The following is a 9,591-nucleotide window of genomic DNA, read 5'->3' as shown; positions in this document are numbered from 1 at the left end:
CGTGTCATCTTGCTACGGAAGCCCGAGCTGACTGAGACGCTGTGCCCATTTGGCTCACCCACTAAGCTGCTCTTCCAGGTTGGGCTCTAGCAAGAGTAAAGGTGATATTTTGGCCTTGATTCTTTTAGTGATTTTATTCCAGAAACTGTTCAGAGCCTGAGTGGGAGAGAGAAAGATCATACATCAGGAGCCCCCTCCGGTAGTGAGTATCTTGGGGGCATACCAAGATCCGGAGGAACAAACATGTTGTACAACGAGCGCACGAGCGGCAGGACGAGGCAGCCGAAGATAGGTGCCGGCTCACCCTGGTGTTGTGCGGGGGGCAGTAGAGATTTCGAGGCAAGCATCAATGCCCACGTGGGATGGTTAAGCGCAGTTAGCTACCGTCTTTGCTCAAATGTCACCTTCTCAATGACACTTGTCCCTTATTTGATTCTCTGATCACTCTATTCCCATACCACTTATCCTCCACATCTTCCCCCATTTTATATATATATAATTCCCTCACATATCACACCGATGTTTATATCCCCACTAGAACCTAAGACTGTGGGGCTGGGATCTCTGCCTTGTTCGAGAACAGATCCCATAGTCCCAGAGCAGGGACCCGTCAAATATTGCGACCATCTGTTGAACAAATGGATGAAGGGAAATAAAATATATCAATGCAACCCAATGAGGGGGTGGGAATCCCATCAAAACCGTAAAACATCAAAGACGAGGATCTTAAAAGCAGTCAGAGAGAAAAGAGAACTTACTTAGAGGAACAACTATGTTGACAACAGGCGTCTCAACCGCACAGCAGCTGGTGCTGAAGACGGAAACACAGACAACACAGCAACAACACAGAGCCTCACAGAGAAGGCCACTGCCAGGCTCAAAGAACCCAGCGAGATAGAGATGGTGCTAAACAAACGAAGATTGAGGAGGTTTCATGAAAAGACCCTCAGTAAAGCGGTATGTAAAGAATACACTTCAGGGATTAGGACAAAGATCTCAGAAGGAAAGCCTGAGACACAAGTAGCTCTTTGTTTGAGTTGGTTTTTGTTTTGTTTTGTTTTGTTTTGTTTTGTTTTTTGTTTCACAAAGAGAATTAACTAGCTCCTAATTCTTTTCAAGCCTAATTTTTAACCTCTGGCAATCTTGACTTTTTAAAAGAAATTTAATCCCTACCCTCTGTGTATTTTCTATACCACAACATTAAAAATTTTTTTATTCAACTAACTCTCATTGCAAGAGCTCAATAGACATTAGCAATGATGGTGATGATGATGGTGATGGTGATGGTGGTGATGGTGATGATAATAATGGTGAGATGATGGTGGTGATGATGATGGTGATGATGATGATGATAACGATAATGGTGGGATGATGGTGGTGATGATGGTGATGATGATGATGGAGGTGATGGTGATGACAATAATGGTGAGATGATGGTGGTGATGATGATAATGGTGGTGATGGTGATGACAATAATGGCGGGATGATGGTGGTGATGGTGGTGGTGGTGATGATGGTGCTGATGGTGATGACAATAATGGTGGGATGATGGTGGTGATGATGATGATGGTGATGATGATGGTGGTGATGGTGATGACAATAATGGTGGAATGATGGTGGTGATGATGATGGTGATGGTAAAAACTGTAATAATAGTGCTGTCTACCTTATAATCACTGCAGCATTTAATCCTACACTCATTCCAGGAGTAAACAGAGTTTTAACAAATTAAACCACTTACCCGAGTTGACACAGCCTAAAGCTAGTCCTGTGTGACAACAACATTAGGATTTAACAGGTAAAGTCTATTACCAACCAATCCACTTAAAGTTGTAAGAAATGCCCAGACAGCCTTGCCCTGCAATGCCTTCCACGCCAGGTTAATCTATAATGGGAATCACAAGCATCCCTCCAGTGATGATTGGCCAGGCATTTTCTCTCCAGAGAACTTAACCAGGAGAGAGGGTTGCTGTGAGTCTTATCAAATGCAATCTTGAAAACCCTGGTCTGAGCTCTTCACTGACAAGTACCTCCTTCCACGGGGCTGCTGAAAGCTTTTGTACACTGGAGTTTCCAACCAGAAATCAGCTTGTTTACACAATTTTCTCTTAAAAACTACTGAGCCCCCTCTCACACAGCTGTCTGCCAGCAGTAGATGTTAAGACCCAAGGTCCCTGCGGGCCAGTCTGCCTGGACCCTGAGTTTCCCTGCATCTGCTCTGTAGTTCCAATAGTCTGAAATCTATGTCTGGAACCTTTGGCTACCCTCCAATGTCTGAGTTAAGAACCCCCTGGATGTGAAGTCAAATATTTGTACTTTTATTGACCCCTAGCTATGATTGCTTCTGTTTTAGGCCACCCCAGAGAAACATTTTCAACTGCACCCCCAGTCTTAGGGTTGTCCCCACCATCCAACTTCCTGGTCAGAACCCCATGAGGCTTGAAGTCAACTCATCCTAACTATATAGCCCCCTCTCCCTGAGACCTCAAGAGCTCATAAGAAGGTTCAAAGGATTCCTACAAAGCGTGGAAGTATAACAATTGGGGCTGACTCTCAGTTAGTTGATTTTGATCAATCTTACAATGAGAACGACATCTGGTCCCCCATATAACAATTCCTACATATAACAATTCCTACATATAACAATTGGGGCTGACTCTCAGTTAGTTGATTTTGATCAATCTTACAATGAGAACGACATCTGGTCCCCACCCTCAACAAGCTTGACATCTAAGCATAATGGTATACATGCATGTATGGTAGATGGCAATACACGGGTAAAATAGCAACATGGAAGTGTGGCCAGGCTTGTGGGCTCACTTCCCTTCTTAGCGTCAAGGTCAATTCATGGTGATAGGTAAAAATGCCAAGGTCATTAACAAGACTAGGGAAGATGTCTTGGGTTAGTAGGACCCAAGATGGCCCTTGATGTGGAGTCAGTTTTAGAAGAGCAGATGGGGAACAGTCATAGAGTTGACAGCATGGAGAGAAGAGGACAGGCTGACTCTCTCTGCCAGGGTCCTTCTTTTGGACCAAAACTACCTTTGTGCAGTTTCCCCAAATGTAATCTATAGTATACTGCCTAAGAGATGCCAAATTGTTTCTCCAATGAAACAGGTTTTGGAATTTCTTCACACTGCCTCTCCCTCTTGGAAGTCTATGGCACATGATACCATATGTGCATATGATTGCACATGACACCATATGTCCATATGTCATAGGATACATACATGATAAAGACGCAACAATCTTGCAAGAAAGAGAGTGGCTTCGTTTTGTGGCATCCGGTGCTTCTTAGCGCTTTGCTGGGTGCTGACCATGTACCAAGCCCTGTTGTAGGACCTGGGGCAACTGCAGGGAATAAAACAAGCTCTTGTCACCCAGAACTTGTTTGCTGAGAGGGAGACATGCAATCAGAGGTGAGGCTTGCTTTAGAAAAACAAAGGAAAGCAAGGAGTATTGGATATTCTCTTGCAGCCAGGGTGTGTGGACCACCTCTCTGAGGAGCAGAGCCTGAGTGAAGTGAGGAAGAAACCATGTGACATCTAGGAGAACATGTCCCAGGCAAAGGGATCCTGAGGTAGGAGGCAGCTTTGAGTTTTGCATATTAAGAAACAAGTAGGAGACCCACGGGGCTGGAGTCAGGAGCTAGGGAGCATGATCCAAAATGAGATCAAATAAGAAACAAGACGAAGAGGTAGCCAGAGGTTGGAGCATGGGGAACTTCAGCATTGGCAAGGACATTCATTCACTTGATTCGCAAGCTCACTGAGCAAACGTTCATTGAGCGTTTCCTCCATGCCTGACACTGTTGGAGCCCCTGGGGATCCTGTAGTGAATAAAGTAAGCAAAAATCCTTACGTTAACGGAACAGTCACACTGCAGGGGGCATGTCCTTGCTCTGAAATCTGAGGGACTTTTCCACTGGGACTGCTATAAACTCCCCATGTGTATTTTCCACCATAGAAACCTCAACTCTCACAGAGTCTTCCACGCCATGTGGCCCACGTAGCAAGTTGCTGGCACTGAGGTCTGGACCTGCTCCACAGCCCTTTCTTAACCCAGGCCCCACTCAAAGCTGGCAGCTTGTCGTGTCTCTCACCAAAAAGGAATACAAGAAACATTCCCAAGTGGAGGATATGCCCCCTCCACAACCCAAGACATTCACCAAGCATTGCACTTTCTCCTTACTTGTGGGAGGTGTGAGGCGCAATTATCTATCCTTTATCCAGGGACTGTCTTGGCATGACTCGGGCCCTAAGATACCACTGATGTGGTGGGTCCCTGAAACTTTGAGGGGTCTTCTCTCATCTTCTAGAGTTCACATACCTCATCAAGGCCACCAATATATTTGCTACTAATTACTCATCTAGTTTGAGTAACATGATGTCACTGATAGAGTGGGCCAACGTGATGTTTTGCAGAAACAGAACATTGTCTTGTAGATTGTCCACGTATCTTTGGGCCATGATTATGTCAGGGCATACAAGGCCCTGAGAAAAGACCAAAGAGTATAATTTGGCCTACTCATGTGGGTACAAACTGCTTCTCATGTCTCCTGATAAGGAGGGAAAAGACCACATTCGGCAGATCAGTGACTACACACAGCTGCCTGAGTCTGTGTCCACCTTTTCCAAACTCAGCCCAGTGGCACAATCAGCCCCATTGCTCGACTAAGTCTGCAGCCCTCCACAGGTGCCCCCCAGGGTCCATCTGGCTTCTGTGCACTGGATTGTTGAATTAGATGTGAATCTGATGGGGGCTATCCTTGTATCCATTAGATTTTCATGGGTGGCTGCCATCCCCCAGGATATGGCACTGTTTTTGATTTATTATCTTGAACAGCATTCCAGAGACATCTACCCTATCTTCCTTGCTATAATAGTTCTTACCCTGAAGTTATGGAGCAAATTGGGGATTTAACCAATCCAAGTCTGTCCACTCCAATTGCAAGCTGGGAAATCAAGGAAATGATCACCAAGTAAGTCCATGAACCAAGTGGAGGGGTATCATTAAGACATGTTTCTGTAAGGGAGTGAGGGAACAGAACGAACTGTGCAGTTGCAACATTATCCACCGTATTTCTCATTGAAGCATCCTATTTTTAGCTACTATAACTATAAGGTTGGGTGCCAGTGGAACCCTGCTGGCCTGGGGACAATTCCATCACCTTGGTGACTTTGCATATCCCTGCCATGATCCAGGACTTGATAGATGTCCTCTCAGATAACAGCCTCATATCCCCCTCTTCCCAGTTTCAGAGGTCACCTTTCCTGGAACTTCCCCGTCCTCCTCATTTGCTGACTGCAGCAGAGAGGAGAAGGAAGGACATTCCAGAGGAGCCAGTCCTATCAATAAACGCTGGGTGGCTGGTGCTGAACAGCATGTTTGGGGCACAGAGACCAGCCTGCCTACCCAGGCCTCCTTCAGAATGCTCCTTGACGTCCATCTGCTTGTTCTCTGGGGCTTCCCAGCTGCAGTAACTGCCTCGGCCAAATCCAGATCAGAGCAATTAACTGGATAATTGCTCTAATGAGAGCACAGAATGAATCACCAGGACCAATCTCACCCCGGAAAAATTAAATGGCTAAACTGCCTGTCTATGGCTCTTTGGGGCTCCAGCAGCTTCCTCTGTGATCTCCATGGGCCTTCCCAGGAAGATTTGATCCTCTGACACTATGAGAATTAACAGACAAATGTGACGATAGGATTTTATTATATGGTTATGAGTTTGGGGAATGAAGATAATCAAGACAGTGCTGGAGGAGAAACCATCGTGCACAGTATATGAGCAAAGATTTTAGTGTCAGACCACCTGAAATAGAATACTGGATCCACCATGCCAGAGGCAGGACCCCCAAACTCCACTCCTGCATAAAAGCAATGAGAACATGGGGGGAAATGGTCCAAGTCAAGTTTTTTAAAACTATGGAGATTACCAAAGTTTTGTAACAATGCAAGAATTTATTCAAGAAAAATGGCTAAATCTTGGTAAGAATGGTGAGCCCTGTGGCATTTTAAGGAGGGAGCTGCCCTTTCCCAGTTACATGGTAAGCTTCAAAATCAATGGCCTCCCAATCACGGTAGCTGTAAAAACCAGCAGCCTGACAGCCACTGAAGAGGGAAAAACAGGTCTGGAGCTCCCGAAACAGCAACAACCCAAAGCATGGTCACTAACTGACCTGTGAGTTCCCTGGAAAAGCTCCATTCCCACTGTCTCCATCTGACCTGATACTGACATCACTCAGTGAGAACAGCCCTATATCAAGGGGCTATTCAACATTGTAGCTGCTGGAGACAGCGTTATCAAGTGATCTGATGAGAGGTCGATGAGAAAACTTAAATGAAAAAATTGGGAAATGAGAACAGAGGTTTTTGAAAAGCTCTGACTTATTGCTAGGAATCTAAAAGGCCACAAGCATGTGCAGGGCTGTGTAGTCCCTGGGAAGCGATGAGAGTGACCGGGGAGCAATGAGAAGGTCCTTTTCTCTCACTGATGGCTGGTGCTCAGACTCTGCACAGGGAGGAGGCGAAGGCTAAGGCGGAGTTGCAAATTTCCTGCCCAGGCATTGAAGCCATGCCCCAGTACACGCCCAAAAGCCCCACAGCAAAGGCCAGGAGATGTACTGATTCAAGTCATTTAAGAGAATCTCTGTCAGGGGCGCCTGGGTGGCACAGCGGTTAAGCGTCTGCCTTCGGCTCAGGGCGTGATCCCGACATTGTGGGATCGAGCCCCACATCAGGCTCCTCTGCTACAAGCCTGCTTCTTCCTCTCCCACTCCCCCTGCTTGTGTTCCCTCTCTCGCTGGCTGTCTCTGTCTCTGTCAAATAAATAAACAAAATCTTTAAAAAAAAAAAAAAGAATCTCTGTCAAGTCATTAGCTGACCATGAACCTAGTCAAGCCGACACTTTATTGGCCTCCGACAACAAAGAATACAGATTTGGTCCCAAAAAAGTCAGCATACAATCAGCACCAAAAATGAATGCCCTGGTGGGCAGGGGGGCTCAGATTTCCAGAGTTCTCACATTAATTATTTTGAATGTCAAGTATTCAACAAAAGGTTACAAGACATGCAACACGACCAGAAAGTACGGCCAGTGAACAGGGACAAAGGCAGTCAATAGAGACTTAAGAGAGGGCAGATGGGAATTCCCAAAAAGACTTTAGTATTATTATAAATATTATTATAGGTTAGTATTAATATTTTTACAGGTGTAAGGGCAACCACAACTAAAGAATTAAAGGAAGGTAAGAAAACAATATCTCACTAAAGACACAATATCAGGGCTTCTGCGTAGCCCAGTCAGTTAAGCAACTGACTCTTGATTTCTGCTCAGGTCATGATCTGAGGGTCGTGAGATCAAGCCCCACATCAAGCTCCAAGTTCAGTGGGGAGTCTGAGTGAGGATTATCTCCTTCTCCCTCTACCCCTCCCCCTGCTTGAGCTGTCTCTCTAAAAAGTAAATAAATAAATCTTTAAAAAACAAATAAAAAATAAAGACACAATATCAATGCAGAAATAAAAATTATGAGAAAGAACAAAATAGAAATTCTGGACTTACAAAAGTACAGCGACTCATGTGAAAATTTCACTAAAGGGCTTCAACAGCAGATTTGAACTAGCAGAAGAAAGAATCAGCAAATGTGAAGATGGATTGATTGGGATTATCCTATCCAAGGAACATAGAGAAAAGGAACAAAGAAAAACTCGTGGCATGCCACCAAGTACACCAACACAAGCATAACAGAAGTCCTGGAAAGACAGCAGAGGCACAAAGGAAAGGAAAAAAAAATCTGAAAATAATGAACAAAAAAAAAAAATCCTCAAATGTGATGAAAGATGTCAATCTACACACCAAGAACCTCAGCAAACTCCCAAGTAGACAAAATCAAAGACAGCCACGTGTGGACACATCACGGACCAAACCACGAAAAACAAATACAAGGAACCTTGAAAGAGGCAAGAGCAGGGCCATGTCACACACAAGGGGTCTTCACAGCTGGCTTCCCATCAAAACCAGGGAAGCAGGAAGGCAAGGGGGTAACATAGTCAAAGTCCTGAAAGAAAAAAACTGCCACGTGAGAATTCCATATCAGGCTAAACTATCCTTCAGAAAAGGAGAAATTAAGACATTCCAAGATTGACAAAAAACAAAGTGAATTTGTTGGTAGCAGACCTTCCCTATAAGATATATAAAGGGAACCCTCCAGGCCAAAATGGGACAGTAACACAAATCTATCCAAAGAAAAAAGGAACACCAATAAAGGTGAATACTAAAAGGTAAATATTAAGGCTGTGATAAAAAATAAAGATAGTATTTGTTATAACTCTTTTCTTCTCCTATCTCATCTAAAAGGACCCATAGCACAATTGCAAAACCTTGTTGACTGGCTTGTAATGTCAAGATGTAATTTGTATGACAGTATTAGCACAAAGGAAGGGGGAAGAAATAGAGCTGTGTTGAGGAAAGCTTTTGTGTACTTTGAAATTAAGGCAGTACTAATCGGATCAAGATTGTTTTATGTTGATTGTAACCCCCATGGTAGTGACTGAAAGGATTACGCACCCCACATAGACATCTTGATAAATACAGAAAAGTATTTGACAAAATAAAACACCCTTTCCTGATTGAAAGCACTCAAGAAACCAGAAGGAAATTACCTCAACCAAAGAAAGGGAACCTAAAAAAGAAGGAGGAGGGGAAGAAGGAGGAGGAGAAGAAGAAAAGAAAAGAAAAGAAAAGAAAAGAAAAGAAAAGAAAAGAAGAAAGAAAGAAAGAAAGAAAGAAAGAAAGAAAGAAAGAAAGAAGGAAGGAAGGGAGGAAGGAAGAAACCAGGTAACATACTTACTGGTGAAAAACTGAATGCTTTCCCCAGAAGTTCAGAAACAAGCAAGGATGTCCATTCTCACCCTTCCCATTGAACATACTAACTGAAGATGGCAGCCATGGCATTTATGCAAGAAAAAGAATTAAAAGGCATCTGAATGGTAAAAGAGAAGTAAAACTGTCCCTATATGCAAAGCATATACCCTTGTAGATAGAAAAATCCTACGGAATATACAAAAAATATTTATAACTGAGTTGAGCAAGGTTGCAGGATATGGGATCAATATACAAAGTCTCTAGCCAGGCTAACCGAGAGAGAGAGAGAGAGAGAGAGAGACCCAAATGACTACTGTCAGAAATGAAAGAGGGCTAGGCTGGTGATGGGTAGTAAGGAGGGCACGTATTGCATGGTGCACTGGGTGTTATACGCAACTAATGAATCATGGAAATTTACATCAAAACCAGGGATGCACTGTATGGTGACTAACATAATATAATAAAAAAAATTATTATAAAAAAAAAGAAATGAAAGAGGGGTCCTCACTGATGACCTCATGGACATTAAAAGTGTAATAAAGGAATATTGCAAACAACTCAGTGCCCACGTGTTGGGTAATTTGGATAAAAGGGACTGATTCCTTGAAAGACAGTCTATCAAAACTCACATGACTTGTGTGGTGAGTTTCTAGATACAACATCAAAAGCACAATTCATGAAAAAAATGTTAATAAGTTGGACTTTATCAAAACAAAATCTTCTGT

At 43.7% G+C, this 9,591-nt stretch overlaps 1 long non-coding RNA gene across 1 annotated transcript; it reads left to right on the top strand.

The window, feature by feature from the left end:
- The first annotated feature begins 826 nt into the window (after positions 1–826).
- On the top strand, positions 827–6,764 carry LOC117804460. The gene is made up of 3 exons (XR_004628928.1): positions 827–957; positions 3,478–3,580; positions 5,256–6,764. It is a non-coding gene; the product is annotated as an uncharacterized LOC117804460 (long non-coding RNA).
- Positions 6,765–9,591: the final 2,827 nt, after the last annotated feature.

This window comes from Ailuropoda melanoleuca, chromosome 11 (genome assembly GCF_002007445.2).
Source record: "Ailuropoda melanoleuca isolate Jingjing chromosome 11, ASM200744v2, whole genome shotgun sequence".
Lineage (NCBI taxonomy): Eukaryota > Metazoa > Chordata > Mammalia > Carnivora > Ursidae > Ailuropoda > Ailuropoda melanoleuca.
Note: the sequence above shows the minus strand (reverse complement) of the source record. Positions and strands in the feature narration are given on the sequence as shown.